Consider the following 24,209-nt stretch of genomic DNA (forward strand, 5'->3'; position numbering starts at 1 on the left):
TCGAGAGAGGGGGCGCCCTTGGGCCCTGCAAGGAAAAAGCCATGGCCCAGAACACCTATTTTTGCCCGGCAGACTAGAACACTCTCTGAGCAGAGTCAGTTAGGATGTGGACCCATTCACGCTGACCAGAACACACACCCGGTTTAGGCTTCTGGTATCAGTGACTGATGAACCAATAAATAACGTCAAATAAGTAATGAGAGGCTCAAGATTCAAGAACTTGGAAGCCTCTAATAAAAAGCATTAATAAGCTAGACAATTACACTTTTACAAATCTAACTTATGTAGCTGCTCCTGTGCTAAGTGCCTTACTTGTAATATCTCATTAGTTTTCACAAGTCTATGAGGCAAAAACTATCATTAACATTTTACAGATGAAGGAACTTAGCCTCAGAGAAATTAAGAAAAGTTGTACGAGGTTATCAATGTACTAAGCAGCAGAGCCGGTAGGACTCTAAACCCCGAACTCTCAACCACTGCGCTCTACGCCTCTCCCAGCCCCAGTGGGTCCCGCCACCATGCCTCAGTTCATATCCTCTTGAATATACAACGCAGAAGTTGTTATTAGAACACAAAGAAATAAAAAGCATGAAAGCGAAGAAAACGAAGTCTGGTTACAGAGACAAGAGATAAACCGCCCCCCCCCCCACACACACACACACACAAAGGAAAGCAACTATTCAAAATTAAACTTAAGTACCAAGATTATGATAATGATAACAAGGATTGAGAAGACAGCCAGACTCTATGGATTTTTGATTTTCTGTCCAAGGCAACAAACTTTCTAATACAACCCATTCATCTACGCCTTCAGACTTCTCAAATGGAAAAGATCACGCTCGATTCCCTAGGAAGTACCTGAGTAAATCACACCAAGCCATCAGAAAAAAACTGAAGTCAAGTGGTTTTAAATGAATCCCTGCTGTCCTGAATCTTGAGCCCTATTCTGACCCAACCACTTTCCCATACATACCTCGTTTCCTTGCACTAAAGCCCCATTTTGATGGAGGCCAGACAAAAACTGACCCTCCCTTATTACGTCCACTGGGCCACTTACCCTGTAGGTCTTGCCTCCTGTGTCAGTCTACCCTCCGGAAGTGTGAGGCTGAGCCAAAACTAAAACAGCTATAGGGAGGGGAGGCGTAGATGAGTCCATCTTGGGAAACTCGGCAGCGTGTTATTTACACACTCTTATTTAACAGTACCTTTGCTCCCACGTTCCGGTTTAAGCTACCGGAGCGTACCATTTATGTCTCTGCCAGACATACCTCTCCATCCCTCACAACACCTTCACTCCGCCTCCTGCACCAGTGAACTCACCTCCATGCCCCTACTTGGAGCAGAAAACAGAAGGAGGCCCTGCTTTACTTTCAAACCTCCCAGAGGCAGAATGAGATACAGAATGGTTCCTGAGTGCTCTGAATCTTAATTAAGAGAAATATAATATCCACATAATAACAACACATTTACCATGGAATATCCAGCCTTATTCTGCTACTAAAAATCAACTGAGGCACACACCAGTATTTAAGGCTCACGCAAAGCTGAAATTCATCGTGGCCTCCCCGTCGCCCGACCAAAAAAAAGGCAATTTTGATTACAGGTCAGAGTTGGCAGTCTCAAAATGGGTAAAACCGTTCCAAGCAACACTGCGGAGGTAGCCGGTGAGGGTAAAATGGACTTCAGCCGCTGAACTCTGACCATTTTCAGAGGCAGTCAGTGAAATCCAGGTACACTCACAGGGGAAAACAGCAGACAAACAGGAAAGTGTAGCGGTTTCTAAATATGTCCACAAATTCCTATATACTACTCCCTTCAAGAAGTGAAGCCTAAAAAAAAAAAAAAAAAAATTAAAACTAATTAAAAAACTGGAGCCTAATTTTCCTCTCCTTGAGAGGAGGAATTAGACTCAGACACTTGCTTCTAACAAATAAAATAAAGCAGAAATGATAACGTATACTGCAGGCACTAGGTCGTTAAAAGCACTGCAACTCCCCCCTTCACCTGCTCTCTCCCTTACTCGATCTCTCACTTGATCACTCACTCTAGGGGAAGTCAACATAAGGTAGGGAAGACACTCAAGAAGCCTAAGGAGAAGTCCGTGTTGGAAGGAACTAAAGCCAGCGGGGAACTGACAACATGCCAAGAGCCGTGAAACGAACCATCTTGGAATCCTCCGGCCCCGGTTCAGACTTCAGATGAGTGCGACACCAGCAACTGCCTGACTGAAACTTCATGAGGGATCCTACGCCTGAACCGCACAGCTAAGTTGCTCTCAGATTTACGACCCACAGAAACTGTGACATAATAAAGGTGTGTTGTTTCAAGTCAGTAAGTGTAGGGGTAATATGTTCTGGGGCAAAAGACAACTATTACAGAGGGCATGTTGTAGCACACCGGCTTGTGAGTCCCAAACTATCACTTGGCTTCTGGAAAACGGACACTACCAGAGAGGAGCACACCAGTTGTTCAGTAACTTCTTCTGTTTAGAGCAGAAATATAATGACAGCAAGAAATATGGGCCATTTACTTAATTTAAAATTTTCTAGTTAACAGCATTTAAAAAAGAAACCAGGTAAGGTAAATTTTAATATAATTTAGGGAATCCAACACATCCAAAATATTAGCGTTTCAACATGTCAATATTTCAACAATAGTCAATGATTTGTAAATTTTCAATGAAAATTTTTTGCACTGGTCTTTAAAATCTAGTGGGTATTTGAGGGGGTGCCTGGGCGGCTCTGTTGGTTAAGCGTCCGACTCTTGCCTTCGGTTCAGGCATGATCTCACGGTTTCGTGAGTTCGAGTCTCACATCAGGTGCCTGCTTGGGATTCTCTCTCTCCCTCTTTCTCTCTGCCCCTTCCCCGCTCGCAATGCTTCTGTCTCTCTCAAAATAAATAAATAAATAAACTTTAATAAATAAATACACAAATACATAAATAAGCAAATAAAATCTAGTGCGTGTTTTACACTCACAGAGCATCTCAGTTTGGACGAGCCATATTTCAAGACCACGACAGCCACAAGTGGCTAATGGCTCCTGTATCAGAGCAGGTCTAGAGAATTTTTTTCTGCAGCTTGCTACCCTTTAAGAAATGTGAGTGTAGAGCTCAAAGAGATCAAAGTGAAGAATTTTTCTAATACCTAAAGAATTTTTAAAATTTTCTTTACCGAGCCGTATCACTGTATAGGTTCCCACGCTGGGAAGGAGTGGCCTTCATGGAAGGAAGGAGGGGGGGCAAGGGCAGTGCTTACTGTTGGGAAAGGGAGGGACCGCTTTGAAGAGAAAGGAACACACCCTCCTACCAAGAATCAGCTGGAGTACGGAGAGCATCACCTGAATTTTTTTTTAATTTTTTTTAATGTTTATTTACTTTTGAGAGAGAGAGAAAGAGAGAGCGAGCACACACGAGCGAGCAGGGGAGGGGCAGAGACAGATGAAGACCCAGAATCCGAACAGGCTCCAGGCTCTGAGCTGTCAGCACAGAGCCCAACGAGGGGCTCGAACTCACAAACCGTGAGATCATGACCCAAGACGCTTAACCGACTGAGCCACCCAGGCGCCCCTAGCATCACCTGCATTTTTAACCGACACTTCCCTCAGCTCTCACTCAGCCACCCATCTCACACACAACCCTACGTCCCACTGAAAAGGAAAGTTGCAGTTTGCTCTGAAGCAGATCTGGAGGGGGAAAGAGAAAAAAAAGTAAAAGAACATTTGGCTTCAAACGTCCATGGATGGATGAATGGATAAAGAAGATGTGGTATATAGAGACAATGGGGTATTACTCGGCAATCCGAAAGAATGAAATCTTGCCATTTGCAACTACGTGGATGGGACTGGAGGGTATTATACTAAGTGAAATTAGTCAGAGAAAGACAAATACCGTATGACTTCACTCCTATGAGGACTTTAAGAGACAAAACAGATGAACGTAAGGGAAGGGAAACAAAAATAATATAAAAACAGGGAGGGGGACAACACAGAAGAGACTCTTAAATACGGAGAACAAACACAGGGTTACCGCAGGGGTGCTGGGAGGGGGGAGGGGCTAATGGGGAAGGGGCACTAAGGAATCGACTCCTGAAATCACTGTTGCACTAGATGCTAACTAATTTGGATGTAAATTAAAAAAAAAAAATTAATAAAAAAAAAAGGATAAAAATCAAAACAAAACAAAACAAGAACATCTGGCTTTCTCCAAAACCACTTCTCCAGCTAACACACTGGCCTCCCCTCCCCCAGCAATGTCCTCTTCTCAGCTCGCTGCCGTGAAGGGGGACCAATCGAAACCAGAGCAGTCAGCCGACCGTAATCTCCACAGGAACATCTACTCCGGGGCCACCAGAGTCCCCCTCTCTCCTCTCGCTCCTACTTCTTGAGAAGCTAGATTTGAACCGCTGTGGAAACAAGCCAGTTGTGTGAGTCATGCAGCCATCCATCCCAAGGGGCCTGGGCAAAATCCAGAGGACAGCTGGAAACAGCTGTCGTGAGATCAACTGCAAACAGGGGGGCGAGGAGGGGAGGAAAAAGAGGATGAATTCATAGTTGATTACACACGATCCCAATCTGGCCTCAGAAAAGCTGGTTTTCATTTTGCCGCCCGAACAAGAAGTTTCTTCTCCCTTCTTACTTAAAAGTTCTTCTCCCAGTGAAGGCAGCAACCATGGGCTCACCACTGAAGCCCCCCAGAGACGATTACCCGGGGTGGGATACCTCTCCCACCGTGTGTCTCCCGCGGCGTGGGCTAACGGGAACCCCCCCCCCCCAGGTAAGGAAGAAACTATTAAAGAGTAGCTGGAAAGGCAGACACCTCTGACTTGAACAGAACTCTTAAAAAAAAAAAAAAAAAAATCACCAGGAAACAAGAGGCTGCTGAAATTTAACACAGACATAGTCCCAGGGCAAGAGGAGCTCCACTCCCATTCCACGCATGATGATGATGACGACGACGACGACGACGACGACGACGCTGTAACACTGTCTCTTAAGGAAACAGGAAGACAGGCCAGAAGGGTGTTTCTCGGCATGATCCGAAGGCGACCAGCCTGCAGATTCCTACTCCACTTTCCTACTGGCCGAAACTGTGTCCGTCTTCACACGTCAGCCTTGAGGTCCTGAAGGAAAAAGGTGGCTGACGCCCGGTCCAGCTGAGTGTCCTAAAATGAGCAGCGAGACAGCAGGTAACCTTCCTACACGAGGACTCCGCACAGTGCGACACCTTAGGGAAGAATGGGGGCTTACTGGCCTCTGAAGTAAACCAACGTCAACCGGCTCTGGTCACAGGAGATGTGGAGAACCAGTACGCACGCCCTGCCACACCCACACAGCCATCCTTCAAAAGCCCTGTGCCCACAGCTTACATGGCTTCTAGCAACACGCGCTCGGGCGGGGGGGCAGGTGTGGGTTCCTCGGTCATTTCAGACACTCACGTGGTAGAAGCAGTCCCTACTCCTCAAATTCACCAGCCACCCCAACCCAGGGGAAAAGAAGCACCGCTACCTTCAGGAGAGGTCTAGAGAGATTTTTAGAAGCCGATGAAAACTCCCCTCAGCTCCCCCTGTTGCCCACCTGCCATCAGTGACGCTGTTCCACGAGAGACCAAGATTCAACATCTCTCCATTCACTCCCTTCTCTCCAGTGCTGTTTTCCAATGCAGAACTTTAGTTATTTCTGACGCGGAATTTAAGTATTTGCTATATTACATCACACACAGGACCTCCTGCGACTAATTTCCAAAGCCAGAGGCAGGAGATCCTGAGATGGGGAGGGAGCCCAGAGGAAAGTCTGAGTCAGCTTCCACGGCCGGAGGAAAGTTTCCCTTAGCCTCCCAGGCTTATGATTACAATAATTAATGACAACTTGTAAAAGTCACACATAAAAACGTTTTCAATCGCCAGAGCTTACATTCTGGATCCCTTTTATTTTTTCGCCTTTTATGTCTCACCTTTCCAAGTGCCCAGCAAACCCAGCAAAACAACTGTGGGCACTCCTGTACTAAATACGATCTTCCTCACCAGCGAATTAGCAAGGTTTATGACCCTTCACTATGTTTTACCTCATCAACTTAGACTGTTACTTAACTCAGTTTATACACCATCGACCCAACCATATCAAAGGCCTTCGCAGATCACCCCCTGGACCTTCCTCTTCCTGCCCACACTGCCGCACGCAGAGTGAAACCTCAAACGCCACCTCTCGGTTAGGTTTTACTTTAGGTAAAAGGAGGGCAGGGATGAGACGAGGGACTGCATCTAAAATGCGCACGATGAGGAAGCAGCAAAGGTTGAGTCTCTCCAAAGGAAGCCATCCTCCAGAAGTGGAGGAGAAAGTTTTTATCAAGTCTTAGGACAAGAGGACATCCGAGGCCCCGGCAACTGCTCACAACAGCCGGTCTTGGAGCCATTAAGCCAAAGCCACGGACTTGCACTTTCAGCCCCGTCTCCTCCAGACCGTGTTTCTGACAACCGCAATGACTTCCTTTCCAATCAGCCCACAGCGGCAGCCGCTGCCATGATAACCAGCAAGGATTTCAAGAAGTCCGGCCGTCTGTTTTGAAGGGCAACTTGGGGGAGCCGGCAGATAATAATGTCCCAGGCCCATTCGGAGGGGCAGGGGGTCTGTGAGGTTAAAAAGGCAACAAAGGGTTTGTGAGAGGAAATTACCACCAGCTAAAAGGTCAGAGTGTATTCAATTCACATATCGCCAAGGTGGTAAGCATACAATTTTCTTTAAGGTTTTTTTCCCCCCAAACCAGGCAACAAGAAAGAATCATAAATTGGGGTCTAAGGACAATATATAAATTGACTTTTAAAAAATAAGCAATGGATGGGGTACCTGGGTGGCTCAGTCGGTTGAGCATCTGACTTTGGCTCAGGTCATGATCTCACGGTTCGCAGGTTCGAGCCCCACGTCGGGATCTGTGCTGACAGTTCAGAGCCTGGAGCCTGCTTCGGATTCTGTGTCTCCCTCTCTCTCTGCCCCACCCCCACTTGTGCTCTCTCTGTTTCAAAAATAAATAAATACTTAAAGAAAATTTTTTAATAAGCAATGGAAATAACTGAACATTAGACTTTAGAGGGTCTGGTCACGTAAGAATTTTCGTTAACTACACATTGCTGGATGAGTACTATTACCCATGCTTAGCAGACAGGGAGACTAACAGGGAAGCAGTGGAATATCTCAGCCCAAATTTTCACGGAAGACAGGTGTCCAAAGACTGAAGCTAGGCTTCTTAAAGGCATAATCTATGGGGAGAACTTCAGTCTTAGACGTGAAAATACAAAACACGTAGGAAGCCATTATTAACTTTACAGATTTAATATCCCAAAAGCAGGAAATGCAGAAGATACAGTTCTTACAGAAATACTAAAACATGTACACTACATTCAAACACAGAATTTTAGACCTGGAAAGGGACTGCCAGGCGATAGATAAATCAATATTGTAATAACAATTCCAACACACTGTGTCTGAGGAGTTCAAAGCACTTGGCTTTAAGTACTATGTACATACACACTGAGGAAGACTCTGAAGCCTTAACTTTTGCACTTGACGATTTGTGCTAATTCACAACCTCTGTATGACACTTAACTTTTTTATTCTAAGAAGGAAGGAAAACGGAGGGAGGAGGGGGAGGGAGGAAAAGAGGGAGAGGGAATGAACAAAGGGACCCAACATGTGTTTTACCTCCTATGATATGAAAAATGCATCCCACTTGGGGTCTCAGTATCTACCTTCCTTGAGTCTGTTTTCCTTTGTTTTCCCTCCATCTTCTCTGGGGCGGTTTTGGATTTTGTTCACAGTCCTGGTTTCTGTCTCCGCCCTCTGTGCATTTGTCTGTCTTCCTTCCATGTCTTTTTACCTCTTTCCCTGACCCTGCCCCCAACTTCAGGTCCCCGCACAAAACAAAAGCAAATTTCACTGAAAAGCAAACAAGACATTTTATAATTGAAAGTTCCTTACAATGGTACAAATCATCTGCTCTAATCCTTCCAGTTTAGGAAACTGAGGCTCTGAGAGATTACTCAACTTGCCCAATGTCACAAAACCAATAGACGATAGAAATGAAACTAAAATCCAGGTTTTTCCAATTAAAGTACTAAAAGAAAGCACAGAAAGTTATTTTTATATCTCCGAGTGGAGACGGTCTTTCCCAGAAAAAAACAAGACAAAAAAAAAAAAAAAAAAAAACCCAAAGATCCAAAAACTTGAAAATAAATACCTTATATACTCAGTCATATTCCAAAATATATACAAACACATACACATCTTTCTATGCTATAAATAAATTCAAAGGACAAATGACAAACTGTCGGGGAAATTTTTGCAACATGAATGACAGAGCTAATTTCCTTAATTTATAAAAGTTCTTGCCAATTAAAAAAAAACAAAACCTGTTTCAAGCCTGAGTTGATGACAAAGAATATAAATGAATTTTAGACATACAAAAAAAAAAAAGATCACTTTATATTACAGAAATGCAAAAGACCAAGGTACCGTTTCTCACTTAGACTGTTAAAAATCAAAGTATGGAAACACATTTGCCAAAACGACAGGAAAAAGTCATCTTATACTCACGAATCGCATCTTTGCTGTTCACGGCAGTGTACAACTTTGGAGGCTGCCTGGCAATACCTATCAAAAATGTCAATGTCCATGCCCGTAGAAACCGACAATGCCACTTCTCAGAATCTGTCCTCACGGACTTACCTACGTGCACAAGGACACAGCCACAAGCAGCACCACTTAGAGTAGCAGAACGCTGAGAACAACCTAAATGTCTAGCAATAGGAATGTTTAAACAAATCATGACTTTAAAAAAAAAAAAAAAAAAAAAAAACTTTCTATGGAATACTATGTGGTCATTTCAAAAGAATGAGGTTGATCTGCATAAACTGAAACAAAATGTTCCCTAAGACATTCTGTTCAGTGAAAAACAAAGGAGGGCCTTTAGGTATATAAAGAGGTACGTATCTCTAAGCACGTGCACAAGCAGAATTCCTTTAGAACGTAACAGAACTACGAAGGCTTCTATCACATCACACTCCAAAAGGAACTTCTGGACTCTTCCAGTTCTATGAAAAGCTCCTACATTGGGAAGTTCTTCTTCACTGCTAACTTGCAATAACCTTCAAAAGACCGGTGCCCTACTACCCCTCCTTGACTCTTGAACCCTATACAATGAAGCTTTCTGGTCCTTCTCAACTCCTTCGCCTATGTACCAGCTCAGCACCTGGGCCCCCAGGAAACCCTTTCATACCTGTACAGCTTTGAATTTTTCCTCACTCTTTCAGTATTTCTATATCCTAACATAAGTTCATTTTCCCCATAAACATACCCCACAGCCTTCCAAAGCCTATAAAAGGCCATTACTAGGACTTGGCATTCTCTTTGCTCTCCCCACTGCTGCTTTTCTATCAATTCATTTCATTCTTTACTCATCAAACATTTATTGTATACCACATATATATATTTACATCTACATTTACATTTATATTTATATATTTTTTTTTTTTACATACCACGTATATTATAATGAGAAGTCAAAAAGAGAAACCTAACACCTGGTCCCCATTTTAAGAAAGGTGCAGCCTAGTACAAATGTTCGAAAGTAAACTTCTTGGCGTAGCATATAAGACAAGGAAAGAAAATGGATGCAGGGGAAGTGACCTAATAATCGGCTACACATGCCAAACTAACAGCTCTGGGTACCTCTGGAGAAGGAACAGAGACTGAAGGTGGTAGTCAAAGTCACCACTGGCTTTACGTGTTTGTTCCTGATTTTGTTTTTTACTTATAAGAATATATCCGCGTATTAACTTATAATTTGAAATAAACTTTTAAAAGGAGGTGATGTCTAACCAATCTTGATGTTCCTAATGCCTATCTAGCACAGTGCCTGGCACATTGGTGGAGCTCCATAAATGATCACCGAGCAAAAGAACGAACAGATGTGCAGAATTCTACAGAGCAGAATGGAAGGGAGGAGAAACAATCCAGGGCATCTCAACCTCGGACTGAATCACTGTACTGACATCTTGGACTGGATCATTCTTCGTGAGGGGGCTGCCCTATGCGTTTTAGGGTGTTGAAGCAGCACCCCCCGGCCTCTACCCACCAGAGCCAGCAGCACCTCCACAGCTACAAAAATCAGAAACGTCTCCAGACGTCACCAAATGTTGCGTGATGGGCCAAACCTCCCCCGGTTAAGAACAGCCAAGTTAATCCTTATATATCATTCTCTCCACTTTCTCCACTGCCATGACTTTCTCTCAATCTGCCCAATGAGTCCACCGGTTTAGTCGTCAATGATGTCAGTAGTCAAGCTGACGACCCTCCCCAAGCTTCCAACTTCGACCTATTTATTTCCGGCGGGCTTTTCTCCACCCAAATCATCCATCTGATAACTATTCCTTAGGAATCCTCACTACCCAATCTCTTCTAACAGCAGGATCTCAAATTTGTATCACAAGCCCGTCCTTTGTCCTTGGTCTTCTCCGACCCTTTACTGCACTAGAACCTGTTTGTTCCAGCTTCCCTGGGCCCCACCCAGGGCAATGCGCACTTGGCTACCCTTGTGGGCTTTGGGGCGTGGTTTAATAAAGTTAAGAAGCCGTAGGACCACCTCAATCCAAGCTGGCACTTAACTGAGCCATCTGATCCTTTTATTCTAATTTTTGATGAGTTCTTACTACACGGGAACAGCTACTTCTAAAATTTCTCTACTCTCCTCAAAGTGTAAACAACACGCTGCCTGCAGGCTACCATTCTTCCCCAACGGAAGGAAGGAGGTCTTTGGACACGAGCTTAGTTACCTAGCCTTCTCATACACATCTAGTGCTCAATAAATAGGTGTGATATTTAGGAAGGAAAAAGCCATGACTTTATATTGGCTCTACCAAAAAAAAGTAATTTTTATGAAAAAAAAAAACCTCTAAATTTCATTCTAATTCAAGATTTTATTCTACAATTTTTTTTTTTTTTTGAGAGAGAGCATGCACGCAGGGGAGGGGCAGAGAGAGAGGGCGAGAATCTTAAGCAGGCTCCACGCTCAGCACAGGGCCCGACCTGGGGCTCGATCTCACGACCATGAGATCATGACCTGAGCCGAAATCAAGAGTCGGTCGTTTAACCGGATGAGCCACCCAGGCGCCCCAATATTCTACAATTCTAAGCAACGTCGAGGAGGAAAGTCAACATGCCTCTCCAGTTCCTCAAGTTGTCCCCACCAACGGCACATACCGCTGCCGCAGAGGGGTCCTCTGGGTAATCATTAAAGCACAGTGAGGTTTTAGAATTAAACAAGGTTAATGCTGGTGGCGATTCCACACGCTAACGACCCAACACCTGGCTCTCTGTGAAAGATGGCCAATGTTGTCCGAGAGCAAAACTGCTCTGTGACAGGAGACAAGGGCTTTAAATAATTAATCAGCATAAGCAGCTGTACAATATCTTTAGAATTCAATGTCCGATTTTCACCTACCCTAATGCCTTCCACAGGTACAAGGTTACCGTCGGAAGAAACAGGCAGCATACTTAAAGAATCTCTAGAACCCTACCGAATCTAAGGCATAACACTTTCCACCAGCTTTTGTCCCATGAGATAATTATGGAATAAGAAGCTTGGCAAAAGCTTTGGCAAAATACAGCCAATCGTTTCTCAAGACATGTTCTAAACTTTTTTCTTGACCTTCAGCTTATGGTGGCTTACACAGGATCTTAAAAGCATTTTAGTCAGCCATTTTTGGTAACTTGGGAGCAACATTATTTTTAGCTAAAAAAGTTTATTTCAATCCCTCTCGCATAACTCAGAAGCATCTAACCAGGTTTGGTTCAAGCTTTCTGGAGTAATTTTTCTTTTGAGTGAATTCAAAGCATAGGATATTTCAGCTTCAAAGGAGAAACCTTCTCCTTAAGAGGCATTAACAACCGAAATGTGCTAACACACAAGATACGTAAAAAAAAAAAGAAAAAAAAATCACTTGCCTACCTGCCACCTACCCTGGAATACTGGGAGATTAAGCACGTTAACATTCATAAAATTTTTGGAACGCTTCTGATGGACAAAACATTGTTGTTACAGCATTCCAAGCAAGAGCAAAATGCATGCCTGCGAGGTCGAAAGTGCTTCACATAAATTTAAATATAATGTAAGGGAACATCAGGTTCAAGTTGTTTTCCATGCAGCACTCAAACTGTGATTCCAAGTAGAGAGAAAGCCTCTTCAAGGATAGAGACAGCTGAAAACACATAAGGAATTCTGCTAGAAGACAGCTCAACTACATATATACAACTACATATATACAACTACATATATACAACTACATATATACAACTACATATATACATATATACAATATATGTATACATATATACAACTACATATATACAGGTTTTCTTTGTTCTCTCTTACTCTTCTTTGATGAACAGAGACTTGTCACTACTCCCCCTGCCAGGGGGCCATGTTCCTTGAGTGGCAGGATAATCCAATCACCATCACCATTATGCCAACGTCAAGAACAATGGTACAGACTGCAAGGGGACTGCAGTCTGTGGACGAACTACCTACCGAAGACACGGGGAAATTCATGTCCTCGTGCCCTCTCTTCCGACCCCCCCCCCCAGCTCCTATCGTCCCTTGCCCTCGCACCTACTGCTGCGTCTGCCTGGACGGGCCTGCCCTCCCTTCTCCCTTCCCTGCCTAGCCCTCACTCACTCACTCAATTCTCAGCAACAGCTCCTGCAGAATGTCTCCCTGGGCCCATGCCACCCAACCGGATAAGAATCCCTCTATTATGCTCCCATAGAAACACTGCACTCATTCCTATCAGGGCACAGAAGCTCCTCTATTACCATCAGGTTAGGTCTGGGAGGAAAGGCTGTTGCTAAGTCCGCTAGTTCATAAAATCCCAACATGAAAAAATCCAAGTAACCCATAGGTGTGCATCTAGTGAGGAAATATTTAAGCAAACTGGCTTACGGTAATGGTCCCAACTCGTCTCATTTCTTCTCAACTCACTTTATGATTTGCTCTCGACCCGTTATAATCGTCTGCGTCGTTGCACAATTCATCCCGTACACACGGTCAGTATGTCATTTCTAACGTTACTTCCGGTTGTAATCATCTCTACACTTATCCTCCCCTTCGTATCAGAATTTTCGTTATAATCAGAGGCTTTAGCCTTACGGAGTAAGACACAGTTAATAATAGATATAATAAAACATAGTAAACAACAAATACAAGCACTGGCGACACCCTGTGTACCAGTGAACAATGTGACAGAATTTAAAATGGCCACGTGCCACCCCAGTACTATTTTCTTCTTGGTGGTGAGCAGAACCGGCACATTTGCTCTAACACATGACTTCATTCATTTTCCTATGAAAATTGACAAAGTCAAGCATTATGATGAGTAAGATGGCTCCCGTACTTATCCCTACGTCACGTTAATAAATTACTTTGATTTTTTTAAACAATACAAGCACATGACACAAAACTCAAAGGCTACGACAAAAAGCCTTCCACCTACACCCCTACTTTTCCGTCACTCGGGAACACTCCCCAGAGGCAACCCGTTACCACAGTCTTGTGTTTCCTGGCAAAGAGTCTGTGTGCACCTGCATAGATGCTTTTCTCTGTGACACACCGGCAGCAAACTGTCCACTTTTCTGCACCGTGAATTTTCACACCTGATGTATTTCAGAGTCTTCTCTGTTTGTTCATATGGAGCTGTCTGACCCTTTGTAACGGCCGCGTGATATTCCATCCCGTGAATGTACCTTATTTTAGTTCACAGATTTCCTGTCGAAGAGTGTTCTGCCTTGTTCAACCATTTGCCAGTTCAAGTGATGTTGTAATGTATTTCCCTGCACACAGATGCAGAAATATCTACTGGATGAATTCCTAGAAATGGAGCTGCTGAGTCAAAGAATATGTGCGTTTTACAGTTCAGTAGATGTTGCTAGACAGCTTTTCATGGAGGGTATGCGGCTTTTCACCGCACCAGCACCATGAGGACCCATTTCTCTACCCACACCCTTAGCGATACATCGTGTACCAAACTTTTATTCCAACGGACAGCTGTTCCAGACACCTCCCACAATAAACTTCACAGATTCCGTAATACCTTCCCTTTGATTAACTCTGTACCCCCCAGGGTCTAGCATGTCGTAAGCACTCACATGTTGTGAGGTGAATGAATGACCAAGCAAAAGAGCAGGGGCTCTGGGGGCGCCTGGCTGGCTCAGTCAGTTGAGCGTGCAAGTCTTCTTGATCTCAGGGTGGTGAGTTCGAGCCCCATGTTGGACACAGAGATTACTTTAAAAAAAAAAAAAAGTAGGGGCTTTTGCACGATGAGAGGTTTACTTTTAATATAAAGAATGAGGAAGGGGTTTAAACATTAGTAATGTTTCCCCTTTGTAAGGGGAAGAGGGATAGGAACGGGTGGATAGATGGATGGATTCTGATCTAAAATGGTTTCTCCTAGAGGTTTTTAAAAAGCAAGAAATACTTGTCCGAAATAAAGTACTGTCCCACCTTAAAGATAGACAGCCTATCTTCAAAGTGTCAAGAAAGCAGAAGGGCCTCCAATGCAACTCCCAAACGAACAGGAAGATTCTCTCTCTGAAACTGCCATGGGACACTGAAGCTTCTCGCGTTAGTATATATATATTTTTTACACACCTTTCCAAAACCTTGACTCACATCATGTATCGTACACAGCGACACAGATGGTTAACGTTTCACTCATTTTCTTCCGTACAGCACCTGGCATAGTTAATGCTAACAATCTTTCAGGGAACACAATAAATACCGGACTCCGCACTGCCACGGGTCAGCGTGTGTCTGCCATGGTCTCTGGTGCCCCTGCCTGGCGCTACGTCAACCACCGTAACAACGGGTAACACGTACAGTGGTTACCATGGACCAGGCGCCCCTCCAAACACGTTTTCCTTTATCACCTCGATATTCACACACGTCGCCAGGTACAAACTAGTTTTCCTATTTCACAGACGAACGACTGAAGCACTGAGGAGGTACGTAACTTGCTCAAGGGACACACAGGTAAGCAGGCATAGAGACAGTCGGAACCTAAGCAGTCTGATACCGGAATGGCTCCTTTTAACCCGATATTTTAATACGGTGTGACAACTGCTCTGATGGAGTTGCACACGGAGTACCCGCCACCAAGTACTAGGCTTTGACACATACTCCACGTATACCTCTGTCAGAGCAATGATCACGTGGTGTGAAAAGCATCTGTGTACACATCCTCTTCCCCACTGCAAAGTCACGTCTTAGCCATCACTGTGCCTGGCACCACCTCACTCAATAAAGTCTTTCGCTGGGTTTCGACTTAAGAGATCCAATAATAAAATGTGATTTCTATTCCTTGGGCTTGTATTTCATATTTTCAAGGTTGGTACCTCTTCTGCCCCTGTGTGCCACCATTCCCTAAGACCCATGTCCTCTAAGGCAAGATCTGCTTCTCCAATAGTTTGCCGCTTCCCTAGAGATGCCGGCCAGACCTCTCGAACTGCTTTGGGCACATTCACGGGAATCCTGACACACCAGACGGAACCCACCACCGTTCCTGCCGGGCAGGGCACCGGCAGTACAGCTCCTACCCGGGCCCCCGCCCTCAGCAGCCACCAGCATGGATCAGTGGCTCTTATCAGGAACGTGGAGTAACTTGAGCCACCTGCCAACCCATCTCTCAACTGCTAAGACAGGCGCTTTCTGCTATCAGGTTGCACAAATGCCTGGAAACCTTATACCAGGTGTGAAGGAAGAAGCGAGAGGGGCAACAACACAGCATCTGGTGCCCTGCCTGCTTCCATTCACTGCGTGGGGCCAGAGACCGAGTGGGCCTAACTCACTCGCTGCAAAGCCCTGGGACCATAAAGGTTGTGCGGTGAGAGCAGCATCACCATGTACTGGACGTCAGCATTCACCTAGAGTGCAAGACACGTCTCCACTGGCCTCATTCGCCCAACAGCTAGAACGCTACCTCCTCTGTAATAACACCCTTGTGGAGACAAAGGTCCATCGCAGAAGCTAACTCTGAAAAAAAGCACAGTTTCCTAGCCTTAAATGCAGAAGTCTCTAAAGGTCAACTGAGCTAGAGTCAAGCCTAAGCGTGAAATCCTTGATGCTATGTCTGAATCAGAATCCACTGTCTGGTAAACAAAAGAAAAATACTCTGTTTGTTGAGCCATATCTATTTACTTCCCATCAAGTCTCAGTGGCAGAGTGGCCATCTCCTAAGGATGAAGAGCATTCACTCAATCCCAGGCTTTCCACAAACACAGGGGCTGAGTGAAACTAATGGCCATTGTGACTGCTGAGACACAAACACCTACCAGGAACCAAACCTCCCTTTCTCCCAATTCCATACCAAACTTGGCTCACTGACCAGCCTCCTGACAGCAATGACATTCAATCAGGATAAACTGGACATTATGGATATGCCTGGTACAGAAGATGTCACACTGAATAAAATCACACTGCAGTTAGATTCTGTGTGCAATGACTCAAGGCAGATCCTGAGTATCATTACTAACTCAGTGACAAATGGGGTATCTGACCCAAAAAGGGCCTCTAGAGTGTAAAAAGGCGGGATCAGGAGCAGCTGACTGGAGCAGGTGGAGAGCTGAGGAGGCCTACCTTTTACTCAAACATCTTTAAAATGCTATCATCGGCCAGGGACTTGTAGGGTATTCAAGTGAAAGAACACAGATGCAGATCAGGTCTCCGAAAACAAAAACATGAAACGTTAAAAAAAAAAAAAAAAAAAAAAAAAAAGAGTAGGTCTCTGACCCTGTGATTCCATGGAACAGACTCACATTTTATGAGATCCTGTACTAATCAGAGTCATCCTTACCAGAGACATTTAGGTATAGTTATCTCAGCAGCCCACAAGAGAATAATCCTAACTGCAGAAATCTAACAAAAAATATCTACACACTGCTATGATTTCCAAATAGAGAGAGGAAAAAAAGCAAAATACATGGAGTATGCACAGATAGTATGCATATTAATATCACCATCTGAGCTTTTTTTTTTAGAAGGAGGTAGAGAAAATATTATGTAACTACAATCTCTGGAAGGATATCCAGACAACTAACCATCCTGGTTACCTCCAAGGAGAAAACTAGAAAGTTGGGAGAAGGCAGAGACTTTCTACTCTTTTGCGTATTTTGAACCATTCACCATGTGAATATGTCACATGCTTTAAAAAATCAATGAAAAGCAGGGGGACAGGGGAACCCCATATAAGAAACTCTCAGAGAAAATACCAGAATAGTAAAAAAGACTAAGAAATGAAAGATTCTACTTAGACCTAAAGCCAAAAGTTTGAGTTTATTGCTTGTCCTCCTATCTGCTCTTGGAGACTGAAATAACTTGTCCCCGAAAACGAGTACATCACCTCCCTTACTTGATTTAAGCAGGGAGCTGGCCAGATAACTTCTAGATGACTTCAGCTCTCATCATTTCATACTACCCACCATTACCAATCCATTGATTTATCTACTGCTGATCTATCAGATCAATAATAAAATTAGAGATGGGAAAACTTTGAGGCAAAAAAATAATAACAACAACAAACTACCATACATACGGCAACGAATAATCTCATTTAACCCCTCCAAATATGAGCTACAGGAAAGTGAGATAAACACATAAAGTCTGTAATACAATGCTTGGCGTATAAAGTACACACTAAATTTTAGCAAAATCCCAATTCAAAACACTGGCTAGATCCAAATTATTGCAGAAAGAAACCGGGGATCGCTGTTGACTTCTACATGAATCAACTGTTAGGTAATGGGCAAAAATTTTTTTTTAATGTTTATTTTTGAGAGAGAAAGAACAAGCAAGCAAGCAAGCAAGTACATGCGAGGGGGAAGAGGCAGCGAGAGGGGGGCACCGAGGATCTGAAGCCGGCCCTGTGCAGACAGCAGAGAGCCCGTCTCCGGGTCTGAATTCACAAAGCGTGAGATCGTGACCTGAGCGTAAATGACTGCGCCAGCCAGGTGCCCTGACAAAACGTTTTCAATAGTAAATAGGCGTCACGTGAAGTTCACGTTCGCTATTCACTCTATTCCTTCTCAGTTGGTAGAGCGTGCAACTCTTGCTCTCGGGGCTGTGAGTTCAAGCCACACTGGGTGTAGAGATTACTTAAAAATAAAAAAATCTTTAAAAAAAATTAACTTCTGATATAGTCATTGAAAACAGTAGCATGTAAAAGCGTGTAGAGTTTGCTAACATCTGGGGGGAAGAAAGGAGAGGAATAATGCAAGGGATGAACATCGGGGATTAGAGGTTTAGCGAAGGGGTACGGAGTACCTGGGGAACCCAGAGGAGAAAGAGACACTTCATTAAGTGCATTTTTATAAATTGAGAGTTACATCTGCTTGTGAAATGTAAAATGCAATAGTTCAAATTTTGCTTAACGCTAGTCCAAAGTTATTTGATTTTTCTGTTCTCAGAAGAATGATACCTCTTACCATGTCTCAAAGAGCAATCAATGGAAAACAGCTTGGAATACTCTGAATTCGACAATTTCCTTGCCTAAACAGGATGCTGGACCAGTGAGGTATTTTTTCTTGTATCAGAATTGATTTTTTTTTTTTTTAAACAAAGTATTGGGGTGCCTGGGTGGCTCGGTCGGTTGGGCGTCCAACTTCGGCTCAGGTCGTGATCTCACGGTCCGTGGGTTCAAGCCCCGCATCGGGCTCTGGGCTGACAGCTCAGAGCCTGGAGCCTGTTTCGGATTCTGTGTCTCCCTCTCTCTCTGACCCTCACCTGCTCATGCTCTGTCTCTATCTGTCTCAAGAATAAATAAATGTTAAAAAAAAATAAAAATAAAAATAAAAAAATAAAAACAAAGTATGTGTGACAAATGTTGTGGGTTTCTTCAAACTCTGGGATACTGTGAAACCAAACAAGTATTTACTATTTGCCTAAAAGTAACACTACAAAAAAGAATCCACAGTGAAGCTAAAATCCAATAGGGGTAAATGATCCCCACACAGCCCAAGAATATCAAATGCAAAGGTTTCCTGAGACGGGCTTGCCAGGATTAAAAAGCAAAGCCTACAGGATAGCACTCAGTCCCAACCACTCCTAGAGAGAGAAACAGAAATGCAAAGTAAGCATAAAGGAAAAGCACACAAGCACACAGATACACATGTATCTGTTAATCACAGCATTTTTACACAGCTGACAAAAATCACTAATGGTCAGTGAAAAGCACCTTTCTAAAAGATTTCTGTTGTATGTATGCAAAATGCCAAAGTTAACCAATTGATCTACAGCAGGGTAAAACAGCCAGATCAAAGCCACAATGTTGCAGCAAAAAGATCTATTTGGAATCACAACAAGAGGCGAGAGACCTATAACACCAAGAAGAGGAACAAAACAACAACAACAAAAAAAAGTGTCTATGATGCATAAAAGCAGCAGCAGCTGGGGATGGGGAGGGAAGAGCCAACAGAAATATTAACTTCTAAGCCCCCACATGGAACTTTTAAATATGACCACCTTCACTTTAAAGTCCAAGATGATATCAAAATTAGCCAAATCGGGGACACCTGGGTGGCTCAGTTGGTTAAACGTCCAACTTTGGTTCAGGTCATGATCTCACTGTTTATGGGTTCAAGGCCCCTGTCATCGTCGTCCGGCTCTGGGCTGACAGCTCAGAGCCTGGAGCCTGCTTCAGATTCTATGTCTCCCTCTCTCTCTCTGCCCCTCCCCCTCTCTCTCTCAAAAATAAACATTAAAAAAAATTTTTTAATACCAAAATTAGTCAAATCAGCTTATTGAAAGTCACAAGTCAGGGGCGCCTGGGTGGCGCAGTCGGTTAAGCGTCCGACTTCAGCCAGGTCACGATCTCGCGGTCCGTGAGTTTGAGCCCCGCGTCAGGCTCTGGGCTGATGGCTCGGAGCCTGGAGCCTGTTTCCGATTCTGTGTCTCCCTCTCTCTCTGACCCTCCCCCGTTCATGCTCTGTCTCTCTCTGTCCCAAAAATAAATAAAAAATGTTGAAAAAAAAAAATTTAAAAAAAAAAAAAAAAAAAAAGAAAGTCACAAGTCAGACTATGGCTTCAAGTATGAATACAACATACAAAACATGCAGTAAAATTCGTGTGTCAGTGGAGCAAACACAGACATCTATAAAATGGACCACATAACTGACAGCTACAGAGCCCCACTCTCCCTTTTTCAAACAAATCTGCCCCTGCCCTTCTCAGAGACATCCAGCGGGATAGGACCAGACTCCTACTTTCAAAACAAGCACTACCAACTCCCGGTAAGCCCTGCCAAAGCTCCCACTGTGAGAGGCAGCCATTGTGGAGACTTCCTGAAGTTCCAACAAAGTCCTCAAACCCATTGTGCCAGCTATTGACGGTGACGGTACTCCTGCGAGTTTGTATGAGGTGCAAACCAATGAGTTACACTTTGTGGATGCTGGGAGCCACCACAAAACATCTTCCAATTTTGCCAGTTTTTGCTTTGAAATCACACAATCCTACTATCCCATCCCCTGGAAACCAAGAAATAGCAGGTGAAAGCTGTCAAAGCCACATATTCAGAGTGTTAGGGGACAAGACAGTCCGATTAAGGGATAAGCGACCTCATTTGCAGACTCTTTTGCAAAGGATGGGCGGCAGGAGGGGGGGCTAGTAAAGAAACCAAAAGAAGGGAGGAAGCTAAACAATTCTTGCTTTTTACCCAAAATTATTATCCACCCTCCTCAGAATTTCTGCAGAGCACTGAGCTGCAGAAGGGAAGAAAAGGAAAAGAAAACTTCAGGCTGTAAATGTGACCGTATAAAAATCCCCAAGAGAGAATGACCTATGAAACTAAGCTCCACACAAGGGCTAACTATGCAGCTGCTTTTCTACTCGCCTAACGGTCCAAGATAAATAAAGCAGGCTCATGGAAGCCCACCAACTTCCAGGAAAATGGAACCAAAGTCCTCCTGACTCAGGACAAACCACCTACCCCTGAAATAAATCCCTACATGAAATCTATATAGGTCTGTTTTGGAAATCATTCTGGCGGACAGCAATTAACGCCCCCTCCTCCAAACAGCTGCCAATGTGCAGAGGAAAAAGCTGCTCAAACTACAGCAAATGGAAGAACTTCCCATGAGTCTCTGTTCCAAAAGTGTTCCAACTGAAGCAGGAGCCACAGCCCATATTCCAGCCCCCACAATGCCCCCAGACCAGGTCTGCGGTTCCTCTAATTGGACCGGTACCGTGTCTGCCCTGCCCACACAAAGCCCCATCACTGCGAGAGTCCCCCTGCCCATCCTTCATGATAACTCATGCTTTGCTGTGACATTTACAATGATGATCCCAGAGGGGCGCCTGGGTGGCTCGGTCACTTGAATGTCCGACTCTTGATTTCGGCTCGGGTCACGATCTCACGGCTCAGGAGTTTGAGGCCAGCAACGGGCTCCACACTAGCAATGCAGAGCCTGCTTGGGATTCTGTCTCCTCTCTCTCTCTTTCTCTCTTTCTTTCTCTCTCTCTCTCTCTGCCCTTCCCACGCATGCATTCTCTCTCAAAAAAAAAATACATAAACTTATCTGGGGCGCCTGGGTGGCTCAGTTGGATAAGTGTCCGACTACAGTTCCAGTCATGATCTCACAGTTCGTGGGTTCGAGCCCTGCATCCGGCTCTGTGCTGACAGCTCAGAGCCTAGAGCCTGCTTCAGACTCTGTGTCTCCTTCTCTCTCTGCCCCTCCTCCGCTCACGCTCTGTCTCTCTCTCTCTGTCTCTCAAGAATAAATGTTTAAAAAAATTTTTTTAAATAAAAAAAAAATTAAGATTCAAGAAAATTGATTCAGCCAAAAAAGAAAAATAAACAGTATGCCTCCTCAGAAACCACATGCCTGGAATAAAACATCCAATACTCAGTGCAAAATCTCTTTTCCTCAGCAAAGGAGAAACCAAGGAGCCAGCCTTCACATGGGAAAAATCCCACATACCAAGGTATTATCTGAGGACTCAGGTCCCAAAAAAACCCCCAAGTATTATGGTTGAACACACCCTTGTGGAAACCCAAACTTCAAAGGCCATTTCCACCCTTGGGAAAATAGGTTTTTAAGCAGTTACTCAACCATTATCATTTGGCAACTCAAAATTGTCATCTGCTTCAGAAGTGGTATTTACCATGTGTCCTGTGCCTTGAATCCTCAGCTGAAAATTTCTAGATGCCACGTATGTACAGGACACGTCAGAAGCAAGTGATATTACTGGCTGCTCTCTCTCTCTCATTCCCTTCCTAGAATCTGCTTTATTGAAGCAGAATCCAGAAGCCAGAGGCACTACAAAGTATATATACCCAATCGCCTTTAAAGGGGCCCCAACTAAACTAGTAAGGGAAGTCTCGAGGCTGGAAAACAGACGAGGATTATATAGGAGCACAAATCATTAGCCGAGAGGCAAGGAGGTGGGGAGAACAAGGGCCAAGGAGAGAGGATTCCTGTAAAATACATCTATGAATCTATTTCCAAGGCTGCGGTTTAAAAGAACTGTATCAAGCTTCCTCATTTGCAAGCATATCCAGTGCGTGATCTGAAAAAACAGCATGTATTCTGTGAGGTGTCTCAGCTTGGTATTTTTCCCGTATCCACAAAAGAAGCTGTAACAGCTCATGAAATTCATTGGTTGAGAAGGGAAAGTTGATCAAATGGGCTTAGTCCCAAATGGTGGTAATATCCGCGAACTGCAACACTCCAGAATCTCTCGGCAGCACTGTAAAAGGCAGATCAACAGACTGCTCCAATGAACTGGAACAGGTTAGCTCTAATTGCCCCTTGCTTGTGCGGTTCCTCTCTTTTCGTTCACCACACCATCACAAAGGCGCTTTTTACACATACACACGTGCACTCAATTAATATCTGAGCACAGGAAACTAAACATTTGGTTGCCATGCCCACCCAACACATTCAACAGTTAAATTCCACCCCAGCTTCTGTTTTCAAAGACCCCTTTCTCACCTTTAACCCCGATATCAATGGAAAGATCAGGTACCATTCACAAATCCCACAACACCCAGTCTTCACAGGATCAGGAAAGCAGACCGAGGGCCAGGCCCCCCAGGGAAAATCTGGAGAAACAATTAAAGCCATCTGCAGGCCCCGCTGAGGAGCAGAGAGACAAGGCTCAATTCACCAAGAACCACAGTTTCTTGACCACTGGGGCCCAGGCCCAGCGCTAAATCCTAGGGATCCCAAAGGATCCCCTGGTCTCACAGTCTGGGAAGGGGTGCAGGAGCAGACATTTAAACAAAAGGTAAAGCAAAAAAATCCTCACACACAGCTATGGACACAGTGTTTTAGAAACCAGCAGGAATGTGGGAGGGATGGGAGCAGACACAAAAAGCATCCAGGGGGAGTCCACAGCCCAGCTGATTCTTGAAGACTGAGCCTTACAGATGAGAGAGAGATGTTGAGGCAGGAATTTCAGCCGGGAAAACCGGAAACAAAAGCACAGAAGAACGAAGGAGCCCGCATGGCACTCAGGAAACTATAAGCCCCCTAACAGGACTCAAGAGGTAGACTGTAAAAATGAGATGAGTTTACAAAGACCAGCACAAGTCAGGCCAGGAGGAGGCCAAATGAGAGACCGGACTCTATCCGGAAGACAAAGACAAACCATCAAGTGTTGTTCAGCTCTTTTAGGTGGATGACTCTTCCTAGTCTGCAGGGCAGGCTTGAAGAGACCAGAGAGAGACCACAAGAGACAAAGGCTTTCCATCTCAATTTCCACAAACCAGAATAAGAACAAAAAGCACCATCTATTTGAGGTCATATATCTGACCAGCAAACCTTACAACACTGGAAACACAAACGATATTTTCACCACCCAAACGGCCAGCATATCTGTCACGCACATTCCCAGTCGGGACCTCACAGGTTCCATGATACGTCCACTGCTCAATGCAGGCAGTGTGATACCTCAGTAGCCCTTTTAGTGCTTAGCAAAGAAGCAAATGTCTCCTTCTCCTCTGACCAGAGAGCCCGTGGTAACCAACCAGGCCCATTCACGTCCTCCACCCACATGACAAGCAATTCAGTTTAACACACTGCTCATCTCTAGTAGTCCCCAACTCTGACACTTAATCAATCGGAAACGCATTAACCACTCCATGCTGATCAAGCACTAAGCAGGAACTCAAGGAGTGTCGT

General features: G+C 44.4%; 1 protein-coding gene across 8 annotated transcripts in view; it reads right to left on the reverse strand.

Moving 5' to 3' along the window:
• The window catches only part of RBFOX2 (RNA binding fox-1 homolog 2), a 280,295-nt gene that overhangs the window by 248,592 nt on the left and 7,494 nt on the right, over positions 1-24,209 (reverse strand). Inside the window, exon 1 of one of the 8 annotated variants that reach the window (XM_042993162.1) lies at positions 8,715-9,105. The exons of the other annotated variants lie outside the window; for them this stretch is intronic. The gene's annotated coding sequence lies outside the window, so the exon portion shown is untranslated. Of the gene's footprint in view, positions 1-8,714; positions 9,106-24,209 lie in introns of those variants that run through there. 8 annotated transcript variants of the gene reach the window in all.

Source organism: Panthera tigris, chromosome B4, assembly GCF_018350195.1.
Source record: "Panthera tigris isolate Pti1 chromosome B4, P.tigris_Pti1_mat1.1, whole genome shotgun sequence".
Classification (NCBI taxonomy): Eukaryota; Metazoa; Chordata; class Mammalia; order Carnivora; family Felidae; genus Panthera; species Panthera tigris.